The sequence below is a fragment of the Rhinolophus ferrumequinum genome, chromosome 10, assembly GCF_004115265.2.
Source record: "Rhinolophus ferrumequinum isolate MPI-CBG mRhiFer1 chromosome 10, mRhiFer1_v1.p, whole genome shotgun sequence".
Lineage (NCBI taxonomy): Eukaryota > Metazoa > Chordata > Mammalia > Chiroptera > Rhinolophidae > Rhinolophus > Rhinolophus ferrumequinum.
In genome coordinates this window covers 73,357,449-73,384,526 of record NC_046293.1, presented here as the reverse complement: position 1 = coordinate 73,384,526, position 27,078 = coordinate 73,357,449, and the positions used below count along the sequence as shown (strand labels likewise).

At 36.3% G+C, this 27,078-nt stretch overlaps 1 protein-coding gene, 1 non-coding gene and 1 pseudogene across 2 annotated transcripts in view; 2 read left to right on the top strand and 1 right to left on the bottom strand.

Annotated features, from left to right (window-relative positions):
* PAWR (pro-apoptotic WT1 regulator) overlaps positions 1 to 27,078 on the top strand; it is a 99,499-nt gene that overhangs the window by 31,335 nt on the left and 41,086 nt on the right. The window lies entirely within an intron of this gene.
* On the top strand, positions 2,479 to 2,552 carry TRNAT-GGU (transfer RNA threonine (anticodon GGU)). Its single transcript has one exon. It is a non-coding gene; the product is annotated as a tRNA-Thr (tRNA).
* On the bottom strand, positions 25,497 to 25,867 carry LOC117028259 (60S ribosomal protein L36-like; annotated as a pseudogene).

The window sequence follows — 27,078 nt, the reverse complement described above, 5'->3', positions numbered from 1 at the left end:
AAGATAATATATTATTAAAATTTTTCCTGTTTCTTTTTACACATATATTCATGTGGCTACTAGAACATTTAAAATTATATGTGTGGCTTTCAGTATATTTCCATCGGATGGTATGGATCTTGGGGGAAGAAAATAATAATAGAAACATCCAAGTTTTAATACTCTGGCATTTGTCAGTGGATGAAAAACTTTGCAAGGAATGAAAGAGGTGAACTAGATAGTTATAATGTTATAAAAAGATTAACAAATCTGTTATCTTTAAATTGCTTGGCAGTAGTAATTCACATGGTGTTCTAAAGATACGGTGATAGAGAATCTTCTATAAATGTTAATTATAAAAATGACTTTGGAGAGAAAAACAGCTATTTGTTACATGAGCTCTTTCCTCAGGAGGTGAATCATACTTTTTTAAAAATACTAATATATATTAATATACGTTAATACTAATTTATGTAGATAGGGCTAGATAGTTTGAAGAAAATACTCATGCATTCTGATTTGATCATATTGACCTCATTTTTGGTAATACAGGAAAAGATTTAATGTTACGCCACTTACAGGTTTATTATGCAAACCAGTGCTTCTCAAACTGACACCAAATGACTCTGGGCAGGAGAGGATATAGTTCTGTATTTCAGTGGGCCTGCGTTGTACTACCGTGTTTTCCCAAAAAGAAGACCTAGCCAGACCATCAGCTCTAATGCGTCTTTTGGAGCAAAAATTAATATAAGACTCGGTCTTATTTTAATATAAGATCGGGTCTAGAATAGAATAGAATAGAATAGAATAGAATAGAAGAATAGAATACCGGGTCTTATATTAATTTTTGCTCCAAAAGAAGCATTAGAGCTGATGGTCCGGCACGGTCTTATTTTCAGGGAAACACAGTAGTATGGTTGCCCAGTTCTTTGAAGTCTCCTGTGTTATCACCACCACCACCCTGCCACCAATTTTTGTGTCTAACAAACTAGTTGGTTAAGAAGAGTGGATCTTTCCTTTCCATGTCTCACTCTGTCCCCCTTAATCTTTCTCCCTTTGAACAATTTGTAAAACTACTTTGGAAGGTGTATATGTAGTCTTTTAAACCCAAATGTTTTCATTTGTTAAATACCAGAAAAGAAAAAAAAAATGGAAATGGGATGGGCCACAGACAAAATCCTTTCTAAATATCACAGAAAATAATTTTTTAAAACTTTTGCTGTTCTGTTTTTATCATTGATGTCTTTAACTTAATGTCTTGTCTCAAGCTACTATAAGTTATTTTCCTCTTAAATTATGTAAGACTGCGATAAATATTCTGAGTGATTGCATATAGAAATGTGCATAATTGTAAAATGGGATTTACTGTGAAAAATTTTTTTTAACACTTTAGTCTTATTTAGGGATTGGTTGGTCTGGATAGTATGTGAACTAAAGGGCTTTCTCCAGTCATGTATTACTGTTGTGTAAATGGAGATGAAGTTAAGATGAGGGCAGGAGGGCAGTGTTTTTAATGCCCGTCCATGTATGAATGTAATGGCTGTATTTGGCCTTCTACAATTGGCTTATTTTATCCAATATCTAAAATGCCCCTGCTAAAAAAATAAATAAATAAAATAAAATGCCCCTGCTATAAAATATTACAGAGATTTTTTAGCTTAAGTTTAGATATTAAAAAATGCCAGGAGACTTAACAAATAGAATTTATTTCATAACTTTTTAAAAACTTGAGTATTTAGTAAGTTGAATCTGTAAACATTTAAAAGAAGCAATGAAACATAACTAATTTTCTGTATTATTTACTTTGAAGGATGACTAGTTTATTCAATTGGAATTTCAGTGTTATAAAACATAGATAAATCTGCATTTGTTTTGAAGATTGTTCACTAAATTTAATTTACTGAATTAAATTCTTATGTGTACTGATGATATGCGTCTGTATGTAAACATAAATTTTTATTCTAACTTGAGGCCAAAAATTTTGTTCTGCTTGGTTGGCTGATAGAAAAACATAAATAACCCTATTATTCATTAAAAAAGAAAAACTGGAAGAATTTCAAGTATTTAGTTTCCTATTAAATTTCGATGAGTAGATAGACTTCCAAGTTGGAGTTTTCCTCATGCTTAATGAGTATGTGCATTAATAACTCTTAGCTTGATTCTGATTTAATTTCCTTTAAAGACTCAATTAAGGACAGTTAATTACTGTTGTTTATGTTGAATACAGCTTATTAGTTAGAAGGGTGCCAGTGCCAGATGCTAGAATCTGTTGGCCTCTAGGATTCATGGTTTATTTTAACTGTCAAACCGAAAATAAAAATTTCACTATATTTCCTAGTCTTTCTAATTAAAGTGACACAGATTACTGGTTAAAGAATGACTGTCTTGGTGCTGTTTCTCTTACACAGTGTTGCCTACCTCATAACCTTCTTGTCTTTTGTACATTGAACATTTTTTAGGTCTTATCTTACATTTGACAATACAGATTGCTCTTGGGGTGGCCGGTTAACTCAGTTGGTTAGAGCGTGGTGCTGGTAGCACCAAGGTTGCTGGTTCGATCCCTGCATGGGCCACTGTGAGCTGCACCCTCCTTTAAAATATATATATATATATATATATATATATATATATATATATATATATATATATATATATATAGAAGATGAAGAAAATTTGCCTTCATTGGCTGATGTGACTCCATTGTTTCTTTTTGTCAGGGAAGATGTTAAGTTAAAAAAAATTGCCTTCATTGGTTGATGTGAGTTTTTGTCTATTAGCTTTTATCTGTTTCTGTATGTGAGGTGATTTCGGTGCTGTGATGAGGGGTTCAGTAAATTTCCCCTTTAGTCTCATTCTCCCGAGCACGGGCGATATGAGATGATGTTGCTTTCTGGGTCTCATTCGCCCAAGAAGGGGAGACATGAGATGAGGTCGCTTTTCTGTCTGTGCTGTGAGGTGATGGTTAGTTTAGGGTTAAAGGAATTCTTGATCAGGGATTGAGAGAATTCCCCCTTTGTTCTGTCTGTTTCGCCTGCATTGGCAGATGAAGTGAAGAAGTAGCTAAGTTATATCAGGACGACGTGACAGGCATGTTGCCAGGCTTTGGAAGGCCTTGGGCTGATGGCCCCAAGCAGGAACAGTAGATGTTACTTGTCCAGATGAACTGGCCTTTCAGCCAGATAAACAATATTTTTATCACAGTAACTGCCGTACCCTCCCGGAACTGGCCATTCCCGGAGTGGGAGGCAGGAACAAAGAGCTTGGCTCTTAGGTACATTTTTAAAAGGATATATAAGACAAACTTCAGTTGGCAGTGTAATATCGTCATTTGGTCATTTGTCATTGGTGATTCTTCATCATTTTAACATTCTGGAAACTTCCAGCAACATGCAGCTTACAACACCCAGTGATGTCCTGACTTCCAGCCGCAGATCTGGTGAGGTCTGGCTGGTTGCCGACCTCTGCAGTGTTGATCCCCATGGATAGCCTTCTTGAAAACTGTTAACATTTTAGAAGCTTGTATGCAGCTTGCAGATTACAGCATCAGAAGGGGCCCTAACTTCCAGCAACAACAACCGCAACAACAATGGCAACAGCAGCAACATTCTTGAGAACTTGTTAGCATCTTAAAAACTTACATGCAGCTTGCAGCTTATAATATCAGAAGATGCTTTGACTTTTTAACAGCAGCAGCAGCAACAACAACAGCAACGCCAACAGCAGCAGCGTTCTTGGGAACCAACAAGCAGCGGTGTGGGAGACGCCTGAGTTTCTCTCAACTACAGACTTGGCAAGGTTTTGATTTATGACTTTTCTGGTGCTGTTCTCCCCCGGTTTGGTGAGCTTTAGCATCTACTGTAATAGTTACTATCCTCTAAGGCTTATTATGGCTTTATAGGCGGTAATATGCCTATATTTGAATACGCCTTATTAATGTTATTTGTATATTTAGCCAAGTGAGTTTCGATCAATAGTAAACATACGTTGAGGGCTCTTAAACTTATATGTATATATACTCCTTTGACATGATATTGTTATTAGTGTATATAGTTTAGTCTTAAGCATCTTTACTTTCTGTCATTAGCGCATTCTATTAATTGCCTTTGTCTTTTGCTATCGCATATTGCTAAATAAATTGATTAGATATTGCTAAATAAACAAATTCATTAGCCCCTCTCTAGCGTGTCCTCCTCTCTCTTTTCCCTGCTCATCATTACTATATATATAGATACAGATATAGATACATATATAGATAGCTCTTTCCTTGAAAGATTCCCTGAAAGAAAACTTTTTCCTTTTTTTCAGCGATGCCTCACTCTCCAGATTTCTCCTCTAATTCTTTGGACATTCTTTCACAATCTCTTTGCTTTATAACTTCTTTAAATGTTGATATTCTTTATGGTCTTATCCTAGACCTTCTGCTGAATTTATTTATGATTGCTTAGCAATCTCAACCACTCCCATAGCTGCAGTTTCCATGTGTATGCTGATAGTTTATTGAGATATAATTAACAGACAGAAAACTGCAGCCATTTGAAGTGTACAGTTGGACATGTATACACCCATGAAACCATCACTACAATCAAGATATTGACCATATTCATCAACCCCTAAAAATTTACCCATACTCCTTTGTAATATCACCCCCATCCAAAGCAACTACTCATTTGCTTTCTGTCACAGTCGATTATTTGGCATTTTCTAGAATTTTATACAAATGTAAGCATAGTACAATATGGACTTTGAAAACCTAGCTTCATTCAGCATAGTCATGGTGCCTGTACCAGCTTTGTTTAGATTTGTTCCTTGTAATCCATCGTTTCAGATGGTTCTCTCCCCAGCTTTGGGATGCTTCCTCGTGTGCGTGCACTGCTTGATACTTCATGTAAATCTAGAGATCATCTCTGGAGATCTCTGTGCAGCTCTCTCCTCTTCAGAATTCTGCCTGCAAACTTTAGCTACCTTGACCTTTTTGGACTTCCACATCCATTTCTTAAATTCATGGAGATTGCTGGGCTCTGCTGAGGTTCTTCCTCCCTGTTCTGCAGTCTGGAAACTAGGCAGTAATTGTAGAGCTCACCTTGTTAGTTTTCTGTCTCTGAGGGTTCACTGTGCGCTGCCTTATGATCGGTCTGAAAACTTATTTCCTATATTTGATCTATTTTTTTGTTGTCTTAGGCAGGAAGGTAAATCTGGTCCCTATTACTCCAACTGGCCTGAAGTAGATGTCGTTACTGATAATTTATGAATCTATTCCCAGAGCCTATTTTCCTCTTGAGCTTGAGACGGCCTACTGATCCTTTCTTTTTTTTCCTAAAAATTTGTAATCTTTTCCTGCTAAAATTTATTGTTCCTGTGTTCCCTAACTTGTGAGTAGTACAACCTCGTTTCTCCAAGTTATTGACATGAATGTTCTGAATTAAAATGACTGTCTTCCGTATTTCCCGGCCCGACCGCCACATCATCTCCATTCACTCACCAGATGCTGTCGACTTCATTTCCTTGCTATTGCTCAGATTCGTCCACTTCTCTCCCATCCTCATCACTGCTACACGAGGTCAGTATTGCTCACTTGATCACGGTAGTAGCCCCTAATTAATTTATGTGCTTCCAGTCTGTTCTCCGTCTTGCAGTCAGAGCTAGATATCAAAACAAATTTATTTGTACAATTTTCCTGTTGGAAAAGGAGTTAGGAAAAATCCAAACTCTTTAAGGTCATTTACAAAATTCTTACGTTTGGGCCGTTGCTCACGCTGTCCCCCTTCAGTCTCTTCTCTCAAATCCCTTACCCTTCACATTCTGGACTTTAGAAATACAGATGGTCCCTGACTTATGATGGTTTGACTTAACAATCTTTCGACTTCACAGTGGTGCGAAAGGATATGCATTCAGTAGAAAACAAAGTTTGAATTTTGTTCTTTTCCTCATGCTAGTGGTAGGATACTCTCTCAGATGCTGGGGCAGCTCCCCGCAAGCCACAGCTTCCCGTCATCCAGGAGATCACGAGAGTCAGCGGCTGGTATTCTACAGTGCAGGGTGTTGCCAGTGAATTTTGGATATTGTGTTCTGAGCATGTATAAAGTAGGCGAGGCTAAGCTGCAGTGTTTGGTAGTTTAGATGTATTAAATGCATTTTCGACCTATGATATTTTCAATTTATGATGGATTTATTGGGATGTAAGTTGGAACCTCTGTGGTGAATACTGGGGTCCTCTAATATGACATCTTCTTCCTCATCTTCGGACATGTACTGCCCTCTGCCCCTGAAGGAATTCCATCCAAAATGTGCTCATCTCTTTTAACTGTTGCTTAAGAAATCTTCTTTTGACCCAAATCTCCATTAGGTATCTCCATTAGCATTCTATTTTAATTACTTGTCTCTTTCACATTAGATGATATGCTCCATGAGGGTAGGAGTTTTATGTGTGTTGTTAATATTGGTATTGGCTTTGTCCAAAACAATGTCTGACACGTGAATATTCTGAGTTGGAGACCATATTCCCATTTGACTATTGAGAAAAAGGGGTCGAGAGCAAAAACTGAAAATCCCTGTTTTTGGAAACCTGTTTCTGAGTTGTTAGACCATGTGGACAGAGGCTGAGCTGTTCCTTCTCAGAATCTTAGCAATGCAGTATGTCAGGTCTCCTCAAGTCAGACTTACTGAGTTGGAATCTTCGTTTTCACAGATCCACAGGTGAAATATGGGTGCATTAAAATAAAGTATGAGAAGCCAAGCTGTAGTTTCTTGGCTACTTTTTTAGCTGCGTGTGAAAGTCACATAGGGAACTGATGCTCAGTATGTAATTCTGTGTGTTGGTCCTGGGCGTCAGTGTTTTTGTAACACTGTAAGGAGAGCCAGGAATGAGAACCTACGCTTTCGTTCAAGTCCTCTCTCCTGTTAGTCTGAGATTGGAGAAAGTTCAGTTCATGTTCAGATTTTGATCTGCTTTCACACTTTCATTCTAAGAGCGGGGCCGACCTGGTGGCTCAGGAGGTTGGAGCTCCATGCTCCTAACTCCAAAGGCTGCCGGTTTGATTCCCACATGGGCCAGTGGGCTCTCAACCGCGAGGTTGCCAGTTCAATTCCTCGAGTCCCTCAAGGGATGGTGGGCAGCGCCCCCTGCAACTAAGATTGAACACGGCACCTTGAGCTGAGCTGCCTCCTGGATGGCTCAGTTGGTTGGAGCGCGGGCTCTCAACCACAAGGTTGCCGGTTTGACTCCCGCAAGGGATGGTGGGCTGTGCCCCTGCAACTAGCAACGGCAACTGGACCTGGAGCTGAGCTGCGCCCTCCACAACTAAGACTGAAAGGACAACACCTTGACTTGGAAAAAAGTCCTGGAAGTGCACACTGTTCCCCAATAAAGTCCTGTTCCCCTTCCCCAATAAAATCTTAAAAAAAAAAAAAAGTTTGGAGCGTGGCCCTAGGGAATTAGGCCTGGGGCTAATTAGGAATGTCAGGTTAGCAAGTGTGGCCATGACCAGTAGCCTCAGACTTGAATGTGCATGCAAATCACTTGAGGCTTTTGTAAAATGCAGATTTTGAAGAAAGAATCTGGGTGGAGGCCTGAGGTTCTGCATTTTTAGCAAGCTTAAATGCATTAGAAAACTAATAGAGATGTTAAGTGACTTTAATAAAAACGAACTTATACTTCCTTCTACTTTCTTAGTTTTTCCCTCATAGTACAGTAGCAATACTTCAGAAACTGAAAAGTTTCTTGATTGTTACTGAAAAAAAGAAAGGACATTTAAGTGCTGGCTGTCCCTAGTACCAAAGTGGTAACTCCTTCTCCCAAGAGGTGGTAAAGCGCCAACAGAATTAGGCTTTTGAGCAGCTTTCCATGTTAGGAGGCGGAGCAAACGCCTAGAGCCTTCGTTGGTCAGTTGATTTATGGGAAGGAGGGACACATTGCTTTTGCACAGAGGAGGGGTAGGTCTGTCTTTTGAGCCATTATTTTAGAATTGATGCAAAGCCTTGTCGGTTATAGGAGAGTGTATCCTCTCTTTTCAATTTAGTGATCACGTTATAATAATAATTCTTATTAGTCATATCATAACCACTGGATTGACTAGTCCATTTCTTTTCCCCCTACACAAACATACTTCTCTGGTGCTTTAGTGGAAGTTATTTGTAATTAAGATAGAATTTAAATGCAGTCACATTTAATCAAACATACTGTTTATGCAAATGGTGGGTGCTTCCATCGTGAGCAGACTTTCATCCATTGTTCTAACCACTGTTGTGCCAGTAAGGATGTTATTTTCCTGAGTCATAGGGCTAGAATATTCTTCCAGTATTGTTAGAAGGACCTTTTGGGTTTCCCCCTGTCTATTCTTTAAGTACTGTCAATTCATTTTTGGTAATCTTTTCATCTTATTCTTTCAGGTTTATAGCAGCTGTTTTAACATGTTTGGCTAAAATTAAGTGCTCTGATGGTTAGGCTTTTACAGGAAGACTGCATATCATTCACGTAGTACTTAATTTTCTGTAATTTGCACTATAGAATAAGGATCCTTTAGAGCAATTTGTGAATTTTTAGGCCTAAACTGAAAGTTGCAAAATTAAATGAGTGGCTGTTGTTTACAATTAAAATAATTTGTCAAACATTTTTTTAAAAATAAGAATTTGAAATTAAAAGAGAGGGTTTGTTGAATAACTGATGTGCACCTGAAACTGATATATTGTACGTTAGCTATATTTTACTAAAAATGTTAAAGTAAAATAAAGAAGGTAGAAAAAGAGAGGATGAATTTATTTTTAATAAGCACTGGTATATACTCAAGTGAAAACTGTTTAAGGAGATTGAAATTTGAATTAAAAAAATTATCCTGCTTTCTAGGAGAGAACTTCTGTTCTTCAAAAGTAGACCAGTTAGGAGTTTTTAAATGATACAATTGAAACAGGATTTCCTCCAGTTGGAATATTTAATTCTGTCCTGTTTTTGCTAAAAGTAGAAATGTCATTTCAAATACTACAGTGTTGTAGACAGAAAAGGCTAGCAAGCACAATAATATGTAGAAAAGTACCAAAAGATAATTTTAATTAAAATTTTATGTTGTTTTGTTTAGTAATGATGGAGAACTTAAATGTGAAAACTCCCGATAGAACATTTTAAGTTCTTCAGAAAAGAAACTCTTTGTCAAACCCTAAATCCAATTCTTTGCTTTAAGCCAGGTTTCAGTCCCTTATAAACTAATTTAAATCCTCTCAGGAATGCACAGTGTCCCTGCCAAAGGTTTTCGCGTGGTGCTTGATGAAAAGATTTGCTGCAGAATATGCATTCTTTGTAAATACATTTTAGAAACAGGTTAATAGAGTGGTTGGAAAATGCAATAGGTGCATGATTGTCCATATTTTTATCTTACTTTATGACTGAACTCTTTCCAAAGAGCTTTTGAAAAGACATCACAAATCTGAAGCTTTTTTGTATAAAAGATTTGAAGTGACTTATATTGAAAGCCTTTCTTTAATTAACTGAAATCCTCACATTCATCAGATTGTGGTCTATATTACAAGGTCTATTTAGCCAACGAGTATCTTTGTATTACTTAGTAAATTAAATATTTAACTTACACTAATGCTGTTGAAAGTCTTTCAGGGTCTTGGCAGTTGTGAGCTTAATTGTTATCATCTTTCCTTTCCCCCTTTTTTTTTATTGTGGTAAAATATACATAACAGAAAATTTACCATTTTAACTATCTTGAAGTGTTACAGTTCAGTGGCATTAAGTACATTTACATTGTTGTGCAGCCACTTTTTCATCTTCCCAAACTGAAACTCCATTAAACAGTAACTCCCCTTTCCCCTTCCAACCCCGCCACTCCTAGATACCACCATTCTACTTTCTGTCTATGAATTAGACTACTTTAGCTACCTCACAGAAGTGGAATCATACTATATTTTCCCTTTGTTACTGGCCTGTTTCATTTAGCATAATGTCTTCAAAGGTTCATCCATGTCAGTAGCATGTGTCAGAATTTTCTTAAGGCTGATTAATACTTTATTGTGTGTGTCTATATATATGTACATATACACCACTTTTTGTTTACCCAATTATTGGTCAAATGACACTGGGTTGCTTTTCTTTCCTTTTATAGCATAAATTTTAAATAGCGATCATATCAGTCCCTTCTAGTATTTTACAAATGGTTCAGAAATCCACTATAGAAGGGACTCAAGGATTTAAGCCTTCAGACTATTACTTCCTCCTTCATTTTCTCCTTACTTTGTTTTCCAAGTCCATCCTGGATATGAGAAAAGCTTGATCCTCTCTGGCCAGATCTAAACTGAGATACCACATGAGGCAGGTATACTGAGAAATGAGCTGAGATATATTTTATACAAGACTAAAATCTGGGATCCAGGATTCAGGCTTGTAAGGGAAAGCTTCACATTGCAAATTATGTGCCATAGTTTCTTTAAGCAATTTTGTCTTTTGGTTGTCGTTTGCTTTTCTTTGAGGTTGTATGTGTTTACACTTACTGGGTGTTTGTATTTCTTTTCTGAATAGCCTGTTCATGTGTATGGTGTATATTCTATACGTTCACTTAGACTAAAAATTTAAGTGAGAAGAAAAAAATACTTTAAACTTCAGAAATGTAGTATTTTGCTTTATTTAAAAATTTAGGGAAAGGCACAGGGCACTCAGAAGGAGAAGGCCCTGCTCCTGACCAAATAGTTCGCTGAAATCTGGCGATACCCACGTTTGAACATTCACAACGGCAGCCTGGCCGGTTCAGTGCTCGTTGGAGTCAGAATTACTGTATTCGTATCCCGATGCGTCTTTGCTTATCTTAAACTGGGGGAAAAAAAACAGTTTCTCCCTCATATGGTTGTTTTACAAATTAAATGGGATTTGGATGTAAACATCCCTGCCGTCTAGTAAATACTCAACAAATATTAGTTATCTGGTACTTAGGGCACGAACCACGTAGACACCAACATAAGAAGAAAATTGGTGGGAATGGATTTAATATTTGAAAAACTTATCCAAGTTGTGATCATGAGAAAAATAAAAGTTTTTTTGAATTATTTCCTGGAGTGGAAAAGTATTCCACTTTTTCCATTTAATATTTGTTTTATTTTAAATGACATGGGCACTGCCATCTTTTCAGTGCTGGGGCCTCTCAGAGGTCTTACTCTGGCCCGGTAACTGCTGCTGCTGCTGCTGCTGTTGTTATTATTAATTATACACTGGCCTCCTGGTTGTCCCCGAAACACAGAAGGCTTGGTCCTACCTCAAGACCTTTGTACATGCTGTTTCCTCTGCCTGGAAAACTCTTCATTCTCATCCCCACAGGGCTGGCCCATCTCATTCGAGCCTCAGCTCGGGTGGACTATCCAGAGAGGCTTGCCCTGACCACTTTGCTGTTGCTCACCCTCGCCTGTCACCCAGCATCTGAGGTGCATAGAATTGCTTGTCTATGACACATTTTTGTCATTGTCTGTGATTGTCTCATTTTGTTTGAATATTTATTTATAAGTAATATAATAAAAACCAGTGAAATCAGCAACCCAGCACAAGAACTGGAACGTTGATAATAACCTACCTACCCCTATGAACTTTTCTGTCCCACCCCCTGCCTTCCCTCGCCTGAAGTAATGTCTATCCTGAATCTTCCCTTACATAAAAAAAAAAAAATAATAAAAAATAAAAGTTTCGAGTGGATGGTTAGCTCAGTTGGTTAGAGTGTGGTACTAAAAACACCAAGGTTGCCAGTTCGTTCCCCGCATGGGCCACTGTGAGCTGCACCCTCAAAAAAAAAAAAAATATATATATATATATATATACACACACACATACACACATATATATTTAATATGATTATGCTTTATATATTTCTCAGACACTAGTTCTTTTTGTTCAAGATCATTCTAGCATCCAAGTAGGTTTACTGATTCTATAAACACATTATTATAGAATGTGTTTGTGGAGAATTTCTCCTTCCCATCATGCTGGCCTTACTCACATTGCTGTAATGTAAATACAATGAAGGATTGCTGTGACATTATGTTTTTGATTGGGTCTCACAAGTTGTTCTTCCCAAGTAATACAAAAATCAGCTTTTTATAGTACTCAAACTAAAGATCTAACATCTAGGCCTGTTTGACTAGTTCAGCTCATTTTAATTCTGGGTCTGGACTCAGTTGGAAACAGTAAAAAGGAACGGATGTAGATAATGTTTAAAGTATTAGTTCAATCCTTGAGATTTATATGAAGGGATAATTGAGATAACGATCTCCCATTGCTCTATGTAACGAGATTTTTAAAGTTAAGTTGTGATTGGCTTCCAGTTAGGGAAGAATGTTCATCGGGAGCCCGCGGTATTTACCAGCTGCGCCTGTGAAAACATTCCTGTTGCCCTCAGATGCTCACTCAGCCTTCTGTTTTCCAAGTGACATTATTCAGGTCTTCAGTAGTCAGAAAAATTAAAAGCACATTTTAAAAGCATGAAGAGCAGAGTCTCCCTTTAGTTTAAAAAAAATGACTGCTTTTTATAATGATGGAAATACAGGAGGATTTCTGAAAACTTAGAGAATTTAAGTTTAACTGCTAAATATCCTTTGCCTTTTTAAAGACACAAATTGATGAAGTATAAAGCATATGAAAATTTTTAAAATTTTACTGGGCTGCTTAATCAGTTCTGACTTTGTTAAATTGAATCAAGGGAATGTGGCCATTTAAGAAGTTTGGCGATTCTTTCTGCTATGACTCTTCATTGGCTCAAACAGCAACGGAATTAAGTCCTCAGCTAGGATATGATGAATATATTATACGGAATTGAATGGTTTTCTGGGTGCAGTACCTCCTTGGAATGCTAAATAGAATAAATCTAATTTATTGGTCATTTGTTTACCTATTAGTCTTTAGTCATTTACTTTATGGATTTTTATAAGGATTTTCAAATATTGGGAATCAGTTTGAAAACTATACTGAGAATTTAATTGTGATACTTAGTTGGTGATCAGAGATTTTTTCCCTTTATATCATACGTTTTCCTCTCAACTTTTTCCTCCCCTCGACTGGGACCGCAGTATATTACTTAACTTCTGAGCATTAGATTTTTCATCTGTAAAAGGGAGTTCTGTAAAGACTGCCTGTTTTGATTGCCTAACTCAGTGCTTAGTACTCAGTAGAAGTTCAATAAATGGTAGTTTTTTTTAATTAATACTAAACTTATGATTCTCCTCTACCTTATTTAAGTGCTTTCTTGTTTCTTCATCTAATCTGTTATTCCATTTTTAGAACTTCACTGTTGCTCAAAGAACAGATTTTACCTAATGTTATATCCCGTCTTGGGAAAATGTCTCTGAAGAAGCATCTCTTTGGTCAACCTACATTATGTCAATATATATCCAGAAAACATTTGCTTCCTAAATATGTGTATTACAAATGTTCCTGTAATCAGATTTGAAGGAATGCTTGGAGTTTGAAGGAATTTTAGTTGTCTGGCCTTAACAATACCACCTAATTTACTCATCGTCTCTGCAGTTGTGCCTCAAAGTTTAGGCTTCTACATACTACTGTCATTTCTGCACAGTGCCTGTGTTCATAATATTTTCTAAATTTAGCTTTGGGTAAGTAATGAAATCTGTGAAATTATAGGTGCAGTAGACTCGCTATATTTTTAAATGTATGTTAAAATAACTACTTAACCATTTTGTGTTCTATTTACAATTGTATTGAATTACCTCTTATTGCCTAAAGCATCCCTGACAGAATCATCTAGTCTCTAAAAAGCAATTCCCCTTTCTCCTTTTTCGCTTTTTCTGTGTAAACTACATAAAACATAGTAAATTTTTTTTTGATAGTGAAATACGGCTTTTTAGTGAACAGGAACCATTATAAATTCTCATTTTATGTAGTAAATCTGATGTCTCAATATGGGGAATACTTTTTTCAGTTTAATGTTTTGAGATCACATGGGGGAAGGAGACTGAAAATGCCACTATTTTTATAAGTAGACTTTTACTCCTTGTTTCGGTGTGATTTGTTCCTCCCCTCCACCCTTGGCTGTTATTGATGTCTCAAGAGTCACACACCTCTTTGGTTCAGTATTTGTAAGAGTGAACCTTGTCACTGGGGATAAAATAGTTGCCTGAGTGGAGTGTCGTAACTTCCTCTTACGTAAACTTTTCTTCCATTTCTCCTGTTTTTGCCTAACCCTTTCCCTTGCCTGTAGGGGCTTCTGATACTTCTAGTTCCCAAGCTTTTTTCCATTTCTTGGTATAACCTCCCCCACCGCCCTTGGCTAACATAGATTTCAGCTTTCTCTGCTCTAAAATAAATCAGCAGTTGTCCATCTGCTTTCTGTATTTCAGAATTTAACTGTCATCTCCCATCCTGTCACCTCAAGTCTTTTTTTGTCATTACGGTGCTAATAACTTTTTAACATTTCTTCATTGTCATTTTATTGGAAGGGAACTGAGATTAAACAGATTAATTTTTTCCCCAACTAGACTCTAAATTTCATGAGAGAGATTACGTCTGTCCTGTTTATTGCTCTGTCTTCATTGGCTAACACAGTGCCTTGCGTATAACTATTTGAAGGAATGATGTATCAGGTTGTGTAACAAGTAACATTTTATGAAATGTTTTAAAAAGCATCATTTCATTTGAACATCACTAAATGTGGTTATATAAAAATGACCCTTTTTATGGTTGAGGAGACTGGGACTCACTCAGGAGGTGGAGGGATTTGCTTTGATGGCAGGAGAACCTGACTGGAACCTATGTGTTCTAATTGAGATCCTGGGCTTGGTACTGAAAGCTGCTGCCTATTTGAATTGCTGTAACATGAGCAACATTGAGCTGGCTTCCTGAGCCTTCAAATTATACAAAGAATCACTATAGGTGGGATAATGAGGGTATTGATATTTCAGGATAGGGTTCTTGAAAGTATTTTGGAGTTCTGTTTTAACAATAATTAATATTGTTACCACTAATATTGTATATGTTGTTACCAAGACCTGTATTAATTTGTTGAAGAATTTTGGTCTTTATCATAAGGATGCTGGTTGTCTTTCCTATGTACTGAAAGAGGAAGATGAATTTGAACAAGTGTAAATAAGGACAGAGGAGTATTTTCCCCTGGATAGAGCTGCAGAGGAACCAGACTCTAAGCAAGAGCTGGACTTAGTTAAGGCAAGAGGGAGGAGGGGTGGAGAATGTTCTTAGAAAAGCTGAGGGGGCTGGCCCGGTCGCTCAGGTGGTTGGAGCATCGTGCTCCTAACGCCGAGGTCCCCGGTTCGATTCCCTCATGGGCCAGTGAGTTGCGCTCTCTACAGCTAAGATTGTGAACAACAGCTCTCCCTGGAATTCTCGAAGCAGGGCAGCCAGAGGCAACTGCCCCAGCTGGAGGCGACTGCCCCAGCGGGGGTGGGGTTGTGTAGGGGAGTGGGGGGTTGTGCAAGGCTCCTAATCCCAGCGGGGGCCAGGGAGCTGTGTCCTACACAACTGGACTGAGCAACAGCGGCTTGAACCGGAGTGGGGGGGGCGGGGAGGCAGAAGAAGGGGAAAAAAATTAAAAGTTCATTTTCTTTTTGACTTTCTGAAGAAAGGCACTATTTAAATAAAGGGAATAAGAAAACAGTTAAGGTATGGATAAATGGAATTTTGTCACCTAGTGTCCTATTTAAATCTTTTATGTAAGTGATATAGTCAATGGTAAGTGTATTCTGAACATTGAAGGAAGGTATGTAAATGAATACTTCGTGTTTGTAATTGTTGGGCTTATAATTTGATCTGAACTATGTAATGGGAAAGGCGTATCATTATCATTCTTTAAAAGGCTTTGTGTAAAATAAGCTGTACACAGGAACATTTTTCAGTAAATGTCAGAATTAAGACATAATGAACTTACCATGTTCTGTAGATATCTTGTTTTCTCCCCATTATGAAATTCCTGTTCCGTTCTTCTGACACATGGCATCAAGACCTTTGGATCCTTTTAAAATAAACTAAAACTCAACAATACGGGATTTTGGCAATTTAAACAAATCTTAAATTTCAGTTACAGAGAAAAGATACCACATAAACATTTTTGTACTGAAGGAATGTTTTTCTTTCTAATTAACTATTTTGTGTTAATGTTCATTGATTCAGATGTGTCAAATCAAAGTAATGATAATTATCCTACCATTTGCTTTCATACTAAATTGTCTAAATTTATAGAGGAGCATGGATATAAATCAAATAATAGACCAAAAATGGTCTACGTTTTTATCACGTATCTGTTATTCAGTACAGTGCCATTGAAATAGTTTTCATTTGGTTAAGACCCCAACAGATATTTAGATACTGCTTTACTTCTGCCGCGTGCATTCTTACATTCTACATAGTTTAAAAATAGGTAACCATTTAAAAATATTTATTTTCATGTAGTTCCAGTTTACTCGGTGCTTCTGCTTTTCCCTTTGTATAACAGATTGGAGCCACAAAGATGATAAAACCTGCGTGAACCTACTACTCAGTGGATGGTTTTTGAATATCTAGCGTTTAGAATAGATATTATATGTAAATGATGTGTTTTATGAAGTTTCTTTTTGTGGGGGAAGGAAATGAAATTTTGTAAAAATTTCTTGTTGAAACAGCAGAATCAGTTGGCTTCAAAAACCAGCTTTTAAACTAGTAGACTTCCTGGCAATTATATAGACCCCAGTAAGCTTTGAAAAATCTTTTAAACTGTTTTTCTGCTTTCAAATAGCATTTAAATGTGTATTCAGGGGGAGTGGGACATTTTGTTCTTAAGATTTTCGTGCTTTCTACTTTTATGAGCTGTGACGTGAAGATAAGAACCAGCCAAAGTCTGTTAGTTCTTAAACTTACTCTGTGTATCTTTATACCTTCTTTAAAATGTTAAGTATTTTGGTTCAAGTAATCTGCAGGGTACCAAACTAAAAGCAGGTAAGAGTTAAGTGCTACACCCTAAATTGATAAATATCTAACTTATTTTCTTTTTCTCTCCCTCCACTCTTCGTCCCTCTGATATTTATTGAGCATATGCAGGGCACTTTGTGAGGAGCTAGTGAGTCAAAGGTAAATAGAGGTTCTTACTCTTAAGTAAGATAGAGAATAATGTGCAAAATTTCCTGAATGCAAGATTTGCCTTTGTAATATAAAATATAAATTGATCTTAGAACATAGCAAGAACTAAAATTAAGGATACTTTCTTGAGCATTAAATAACTTTTAAAAATCCCATAATTTATTCTAGTCTCAAATAAAGAGCTCTGTTTTTTGTGGTTTTTTTTTTTTTTTGAGTTGTTGATCCTAATGTAGAAATGACTTTGTGTTGAATACTATTACCTCAATAGTAGCTTACTGTAACAGATACGATGTTTTGTATTCCGGAAACGGGTTCCACTAAGGTCAGCTATTGTATGTTGCTACGGACTGAATTTTGTTGCCCCTCCCCCATTCATATGTTAAAGCCCTAACCCCCAATATGATTGTATTTGGAGATAGGACCTTTAAGAAGATAATTTAATGAGATCCTAAGAGTGGGGAGCTAATCCAATATGCCACGTGTTCTTGTAAGAGAGACCCCAGGGATTGTGTGCACAGAGAAAAGGCCTGGTGAGGATACAGTGAGAAGGCAGCTGCCTCCAAACCAAGGAGAGAGGCCACCGTAGAAACCAAACCTGCTGACACCTTGATCTTGGACTTCCAGCCTTCAGAACTGTGAGAAAATAAATTTCTGTTGCTTAAGCGAGACAGTTTGTGGTGTTTTGTTACGGAAGCCCCAGCAAATGAATGCCTACACACTAACCTACGCATGTGTTTGGTAAACCAATTTCTCATGTTGTATGGAAGTTTTCTACAAATACAATTTTAAACCCCAATTTTAGGTTGTTCTCAGGTCTTCAATTTCTTCCAAATATGTAGATTCCCAGAATGATATAGCAGATTTCAAGAAACGCTAATTTTCTTTTACATGGTCTCATTTATTAATCAATCATATTGAAGGAGTCCTTGATAAGTGACTGTAGTTCATTGAATTAGTTATACTTTTGTTCACTTTTTATTTAAGGCATGTTCTTAAATAATAGGTTATTAGTGTTTGGCAGAATTTTCTTTCTCAGTGGCACATAATGGTATTTTTTTCAATAAATAGCATCTTAAATTCAATAAATATATTTTCCCATTATTACTCCCCATTCACCTTTTAGCATCTCAGATAAATAAGTATGTATTTATGTTTCTTCAGGATGCTTACGAAAGGAGTTAATAGCTGTTTCCCTTGGTAAATCGTTAGACTTTCTTAATGCTGTTAATAAACATTATATAGACTATCTGTTCTACTTGAGACCTTTTTTTATATCATCAAAAGTAGAGAACTAACTAGTCACCACAGAATAGTAATATGGCCTCTTAACCGTTGGCTCTGCAACCAGATTGTCTGAGTTCAAATAACAGTTCCATCACTTGTTAGCTGTGTGTTTTAGGCAGGTTGCTTAACTATTTACAGATTTGTAAAGTAGGGATAATAATAGTACCTATCTCATAGAGTTGTTGTGAAGATAAAAGAGTTATGCTCTGAAAAGCACTTAGAACAGTGCCCGGCACATAAATGCTATATAATTGTTATCTGTTATTATTGTTTCTATATTTGAATCAACAATGTTTGCTCTAAAAAAACTTTTTAAGTGTCAGTTAACTACCTTTGTATAATCGAAAACCCCTGAGAATTAATTAAGGGCACAAATACAGTTTAATGCTATCTAATGAAGGTTAAATGAAACTACCACTTAATGATGGATGTTATACAGCAATTAGACAAAATGAAGAGTAAATTCTCAGTTTCTCTTTACCTTCTTTGCTGTCTAGCCACTGCCAATATGCTTTGGTTATCCTTATCCCCCCAACAACCTCGACTCTCAGATGCACATACACGTACTTACTAAGTTTTCATCCAAGACCCCTACCCATCAAACTAGTCTAGGATTGAGTTCCTTTAAGCTGTGTCCCTGTGCTCCCAACTAACCACTTTACTCCCAGGTGTTTTTTCTTCTTCACAGCCGAGATGTGTGTTTCCAAAGTATTAGAGAGCTTGAAAAGGCAGAGTCTTTTGGTGGTATAGCTTGGATTGCCTACTTGGGTCACACACACTGACTGCAGATCTGGGATAGAGGAAGAAGGAACAGCAAATAGGATTGAGTCCTGAGGTTTTGGCCTGAGGGATGCGAGAGAAGTGGAGGATGTAGGCCTAGGGGAGTGCTAAGGAAGGACCCTTCGGGGGTAGGGAACGTGCTAGGCCGATGTAGAGTAGTTTACTTGTTAGGTCAGCTGTTCATTTAGGTACTCATAGTGTGCTAGCCTCTGTGCTAAATGCTCATTTGTTTTATGTAGATACCAACTTTTAATTTTTTGTGTGAGAGGAACGGTTTTTAAAAACGAAAGTATAAGTATGAATCATTTATATAAGATTAAATTATTTTCAGATTGACTATATGAAGTGTAGGGGAAAGGATGTGCATAGGGGCCAAGGAAATTTAAACAGAAATAGAAAGCTTGTTGAGAGGGGCTAGATGACTGTTTCTAAGGGATAAAGAAGACTGAAGATGAACTTTACAGACACTAAACCAAAAAAGGTAGGTCCTCTGTGGAACCTGCACAGAGCTTTGTGCTGTGCTTGTGGAAGCCTTAGCAAAACTCGGACTCTCACCCTATTCTCTAGGATCCTATTTCCTGTAACCTTCCCTATGTAGCAATTTCTTTTTAGTAGTATTGACCAAATAGTGATGTTCTTTATTGAAAATTCTGGCCAAAGGAGACATGATGTTTGGTGGTTTTGTTTCTGTAAGCATGAAAGCGATTCCAGGGTAATTTCTCAGTTCCAAAGGATTCAGTGCTATCATTACTTTTGTTCAAGTATGCATACAAATTATTCTGTCATTGTGTTTATCCAAATATTTCTGAATTCCCAGAAAAAGTATATATAGCATTGGAGAAATTTCAACATATAGCAGATGCCTTCTGTTCTATACTTTTCTCTCTCCCTACCTCCCCAAAATCTCAATAGGTAGTTTGACTATAGGAAATTCTGTTTTTACAAACATTCCCGCAAAAATTAGTAAGACGTAACTTATTTAAAAAGTTTCAGAACTTCTACCAGTAATCCTTGTAGGCTTGACTTAATTTCAGATTTTCTAAATTGATTAATCGCTGCTTTTCATTATTTTGGGGAAGGGGTTTGAGATTGAGGGCGATCCATATTAAGACAGGGAAGTTTTGTTGGTTCAGTGCTGAAGAAATGAGGCTTTATTGCATTTGTATAGTGTTTCTTAAAGCATGTTGTATGAGAGTTCTTAAAAAGCCTATGTTTCTCATTAGAATCTATAATAAAATTGATTAGGATAAAATAGGAAGTAGATTCCAGAAATAATTTCTGTGTACATGAGGAGTTTTCAAATTGTATTTTTAGGAAGAAGGAATGTTTCTGAATAAGTGAATAAATTTGGTATTAAAATTGTTTAAAATTTTTATAGGACCGTTTTAGGAAATATTAAGTTAGGGAATATGCATTTGTATTTATTAAGTTGGCATTGTGTAGGTATTACTGATTAAAAAAGGGAAGGATGTAGAAACAATGTTGGATGAGGTTTACGCCTTTGGGAACCTTAAAATCTAAGTAGATAGGACTGGCCGTGAAAGAAGGGAACAATGCTATGTAGTATATAAAAAAGAACTAGAATGAGTTAAAAACTAAGAAATTGAAAATTTGTAATCTGATTTTTACTTTTGAAATATTCAAAGTTTCATTTTATTAATATTCAACAAATACAAAGTGCCTACTCTGTGGAAGAATTGGATACTTGTGTTTGGATTAGCGTGGAGAAGTAAGGAGAAGATGATTCCAGTTGAAACAGCATTGACCAAATAATCTATAGTACCTATGTGAGGATTCAATGAAATAAGCCAAATGAAGTATTAGAATAGTGCCTGGTATACAGTGTCTAGTAAAAGTTAGCTATTATTATTATTATTAGCATGTTTCTATATACAATTGCGTATTCTTTGATGGGAGTTATAATAATGTACCATTTACTAAGTGCTGTGTACATCACTGGTTTTAGCTTTTTGCATTTTTGTGGGGCTTAACTATTGTTATCCCCATTTTTCAAATGAGTAGAACTGAAGTATAGAGTGGCTAAGTGTATTTCCCAAACATCTAGGAAGTTGAAGAATAACTATCATGCGATTGGATTGTGTCACTGGGTGTAGCTGAAGAAAGGCTGTGAATACTGAATTGCTTAAATCTGATAATAGTTGGAAGTTAAATATAGATATTTTGGGTTGTTTTCATTGATTATTCGTATCGTTGCTTCTCTAAGAATATAATCAATAATTTGAGCTATTGAGCTGAAGGGTGTAATGTTTATTTTTTCTGACCTCAGCGTTATGCTTAAGAGCCATCATCGATAGCATAGAATATATTTTACATATTTGCCTCTTTTGATAGTTCTTTCTGAAGATAGTCTCTTTCCTTATACTGATGCTTAGCTTGTTTCTCAGCATTGTTTGTGTGACTCATGTAGAGGAATTTTTGTGTTATAAATACCCAGACCTGTTCTTCCCAACTGCTAAGCATAAAATCAAATCTAATTAGATTGAAACCTAGGTTGTAGATAATAATAGAAAGTGTATAATATAAAATTGTGGAAGGAATTTTCACCTAAAACTAGTATCATCCTAGAGTCTTTCTTACTAAGTTTAGTAACTTAAAAGAAAAAACCCAGATGGAAAATGATACTAACAAAGTTATGTTCAAGTATATAATTGCACAATATCCTGCTACTCAGGACTTGTTTGAGTCACCTGTTTGAATTATGAGATGTGGGAAGACCCTCCTCTACACTCATTCTAAAAATAACTGGACAACTTGCTGAAAATTTTGATAAGTTTTCATAGTAGAATTGGATTCACAGCAATACTGAGCTTTAAAATTAGTAACAGCTGATACTACAGGTTGGTGCCATTTTGAAGTTTTAGGGTCTTCATTCTTAGCTAGACCCTCAGCACTTGTCTGGAAATTCTTTACATTTCTCCCACTTTCATATTTCGTACAATATGTACTTGAAACTTCTAATCTGCCTCACCCCCATAACCTCATCCTAAGCTTTTAGCCATGATTGTCAGCAGAAGGGCACAATTATTTCTCTGAGAAACTACAGAATCCTCAGAACTCTGAAATTTTGTTTGCATGTTTCTTACTTATTTGCATTTAGATCCATGTTAAGAGCTTCCCTGCAGTGTTAGTAACAGAGGTTTAGCCTTTGATCTGTTCCTTGGTCCTGCCTTTTCGCTTGTATGTGCCACAGATATTTCAAATGCTCAACACCAAACTCATTTCCCCTCTTTTAAAATGTTCTGTGTACATGAATGACATCATGAGCTAGAAGACTAGGAATCATCTCACTGCTACCTTACTGCTTTTGGCTCTCCCCAATCCAGTCCAGTTCCACCTGTTTGCTGTGTCTATCCACAGTCCATATCAACTTTCATTTCCTAAGTTCTCACTCATTGCTAACCTTCATAGGAACAACTCTGTTATATGGGTACGGCTATTGTTCTCATTTTGCAAGGTCACATAGCTAATAGATGTTGTCAATTGTTTTCTTCAAATAATTTATACATTAATTTAAATGTATTGAAATAATTATTCTACCAGGAGAAAACATTAGTAGGGAATGGCCAAGAGAACTTTAAAAATGCATAATGAGAGAACGGCTAGATATTACTGTGTATACTATTATAATAATAAAAAGAATATGATTTGGGTAATATAGATAGATCGGTAGGACAGAATAGAAAGCAAAAAACTTAGCCATATATAAAAATATATAATAAAGATAGCATTTTGAATTGGAGATGAGGAGATGGGTTACTCAGAACCCCTGGATATGAAACCTTCAGGGAGTGCTGAACTCTTCCAGGAGCCATTACTCATACAACCCATTGCCAGTGTGGGACTTCTGGATTTTTCCATGCATATGGCTAGAACAGTGGCTTATTTTATAATATATATATATATATATATATAATTTTTTTAAAAATGAGATTTCAACCTCACTATACAACAAATTAAATATGAAATGAGTTGAAAAATTAAAAATGCGATAGAAAAAATTAGAAAGGATATGTTTATTAGATCTTAAATTGGAAAACACATTTTCTTAATAAAACCACAGGGAGAAATTCTCAAAAGGAAAAAACAAACAATTGAAAGGTGAGCTAGGAAAAAAATTGACAATAAATAATAGACGAAGGTTACCATCTTATTATATCAAGAGCTGTTAGAAATACCAAGGAAATAAATAAACCAATATCAAAATTGAGAAAGGGCATCAGTAAAGAAAGTGAAGATATGTAAAGAAATACATAAAGCCAATAAAAAGATAACACAAGTTCATCCTGCTAACTAGGATTCAGTGATACCACTATTTGCCTAATATGTTTAAAGAGAGTTAAAAAATACTAGTAAAGGTGGGGACAACCTTGTTGGAGGAAAATTTGGCATGTTTAAAGAGCATTAAAAAAATAGAGATGTGCACAGAAATTTACGTGAAAGGCTGTTCAGCTTATGTCCCCACACAGATATGATTAAACAAACCATGCTATTAATATATTCATAAGCTGATATACTATGCAGCTGCTAAAATTTTTGTTGAAAACAGATGATATAAGTTGATCTCAAAACAGGATGCCTACAATTAGCTAAATTAAAAAAAGTTCTAGCAGAAGGCTTTGTACCAAAGTGATAACAGTTTATTGTAAGATTAAGGATGATTTCTGATTTCTTCTTTTTTTCTTTAAAGAATTTTTTTAAAGTACATTAATTTTGCAGTTAGGAAAAATGTCATTTTCTGTTTAAATAAAAGGCATCCAACTATAGTTTTTAAATTATTATTTTATTATTTGTTGACATGGCTCAGAGTCCTGCCTCTCTAATCATGAATACTGCTATTTAGAGAACTTGACACTGCTTAGTCCTGAGATCTGATGGAATCCCTACGCAAGGTAGCATGGTTGGATCAGACCGTGGTTGAGCCATATCTTTCCAATTTTAGTATATGTGCTGCCGAAGCGAGCACAGTTGAGCCATATCTGATAGTATTAGTGTAGAAATTTAATGATGGGGAAGGTGCTTTAAAAGTGTGGAAGAATGAAATTCTGTTTTCACTTCCTGTCTTTAGAGGATTGTATTTTTAGATTCTTTGTAAATATGATTCATTTTTTTGTCTAAAATGCTAACTTTTATTGTATACTCAGCTTTTGAACCCATAAAATCAAAGTACTTCTATTACCATGTTTCCCTGAAAATAAGACCTAGCTGGACGATCAGGTCTAATGCATCTTTTGGAGCAAAAATTAATGTAAGAGCTACTCTTATTTTACGATAAGACCGGATCTTATATTATATAAGACCCGGTCTAGTTAGAATAGAACAATAGAATACAATAGAATATGTAATATAATACCGGGTCTTATATTAATTTTTGCTCCAAAAGACGCATTAGAGCTGACTGTCCAGCTAGGTCTTATTTTTGGGGAAACACAGTAGTATGTTACCAAGTTTTTATGGTAGAAAGCATAACTAATTCAGTATGATAAATGAAATTGTTACAAAGTTAATCAGAGTGTTTAATAATTAGTCTTGGGAATTCATATTTTAATTTACTCCACTTAGTTCCCAAACTTGCTAGCTTAGGGTGTGTATGTGTACCCTTTTAAAATCATAATACAGACATATGTAGCTTTATTCGACTGCCTAATTAGAGGAGAAAGGTCATTTGTTTATTTTGTTCTGTTCTTTTCCCATAGAGATGCTTATTAATTTGATCTTATTTCAGTTTTCTTTTTGCATGTTGGAAAGTTTCTTTTGTTTAACCATTTCAAAGTAAACGTCTTGGCTTAGGAGCAGGGAGGGAAGGTAAGGAAAAGCGAGGCAGAGCTTGAGTGATGACAGAGTGGTATATGCTAGATAAAGGACTAATGGAGGATGGGAAAGGGTATTTCTAGAGAGGGAGGCAGATAAAGCAGCAGCAGTACTGATAGGATTGACATGGTCTCGCTGAAGAAAATGAGCGGAATCTGTCTTAACTCCCCTAATACCTTTCATGGATATAATAACTTTCATTTTGGAAAGTTCAGGCACTTACCCACATTCATGGTTTGTAATTCTGTAATCCTAAATACAGCACACCCCCCCCTGCGCACGCGCCATGGTGTATATGGTTTTTAATTTTCTTTACCCTAGAAGCTTTGCTGAGATTGCTTACTGGATTTAAACGCAAAGGGCAGTCAGCAGGCTTTTAGAGCCCCATTTGTATGATTTATTGTATTGTATGTAGGTACAATTAAACTTACTTGGCTGTTTGAGTTTTACATTTCATTTCAGTTCTGTTGTAATTCCGTTCCTCATTCAGATTCACATGAAGAAAATGGTCCCTAGTGTTAGAGCTTTATAGAGAAGTATTTATACTTTACAAAATTTTATTGGAAAACTAAAACACCTAAGGAATTTGTGTGGATTCTTTTGTAAGTTTTCGCAAAGGTTCTGTTCCACACACGGGATGGCGGGCGCAGTCCTCTTTGGCTGCTGCCTTCCGCGTGGCTGCAAGGCCACTGCTCAGCTCCACTCTTCCTCTTGGCGCAGATGTGTGTCCCCATCCTTTTCTCGATGAACTTCAGGGCCCCCTTGTCCTTTGAGACCTTGAGCAGCTCCCTGGCACGCCGCTCATAGAGGCCAAGGCCACACACCTCTCGGATCACGTCCCGCACAACCTTGGTGTGTGTGGTGAGGCGCCCGCGGCGGCCGGGCCTCGGCTCGCTGACTTGCTGACGCCCATGTCACCTCGTGCCCCGTGCTGAGTCTCAGGGCCATGTGGTCGGTCGCGCAGAGCCATGCCTGCTGCGGCTGGATTCTTTATATTAAGATCAGATGTGTTACATAGATCGAAGCATTTGGCTAGAAGACAATGATAATTTAGAAATTTGGGGGGGTATCCTGAAAATTAAAGGAACTAGCACTTTTTAATGAATGTTATTTTTATAAGCTATTGTCAATATTGTTTGGAGATGAATGGTTTCAAGATTCATTACTTACAAAGGAGAACAAATATAAAAAAAGAGAAAGGAATGTGAAGCAGTATTCAGATACCAAATAATTTATTCTACCAAAATATCAAAACTTGGCTTAAGCATTTATTTTATTAAAAATTAATTTAACAGTCTTCAATATGTTTGAGTTGAAATATTTATAAAAATTGTATTTTCTTATTTAGCTCACTATGCATAGCTTTAGGTAAATAATAGTTGTGAGTAGTGGTTGTGTATTTTCTTTAGGTATACCATTGCTGTCCAAGAATTTTTATTAGTGTAAGTAAAAAGTCCTATGGAATATGCTCTTCATATATTAGAAACATTTAAAAAATATCTTAATACCAATTGTGTTAAAAGTAGGAAAATGGTATCTTGATTACGTTTACTGAACTGAGTTTTGTGGAATTCTGCTTTATAAAATTGATAGGGAAAAGCTACCATGAAATGGATCCTTTTTTAGTTATTTCCGTCTATGAACTTACTAAAGTTTTGATATATTAAAATCTTTGAGCTGTTGTAAGAAGTTTTAGTAGGAAACGTCAACCTTAAGATTTCTAAGTCAACCTTAAGATTTCTAAGTCAAGTTTATTTGCATATTTCACATATATATCACCCTAAACCTAGTCTTTCAAAAGCTGTATATTGTATCTCTCATTCATTCAAGAAATGAAATGATGACTGGCTCTTTTCTTAGTATTTAGGACTTAAATTCCAACTCCTTAGGCTTGTTGTCCTTTGTAATCTGGTCCAATCAGTCTAGTCTCTCCACTACACACCCAGCATTTATTCAGCAAACATTTATTGAATATGTACTATAGAGGCCATATTTTGTAATAAAAGTATGGTATGCTGTGGTAATGTTGCTATTGTGATATACAGTCTATGGCCTCAAGCAAGGTCTTAGAGATATAAAAATATACTACAGTGACTTTCAGACTACTCTTTTGGACTGATGAAAGTGTGCTTTATTAGTGACTCAAATACCATGCATAG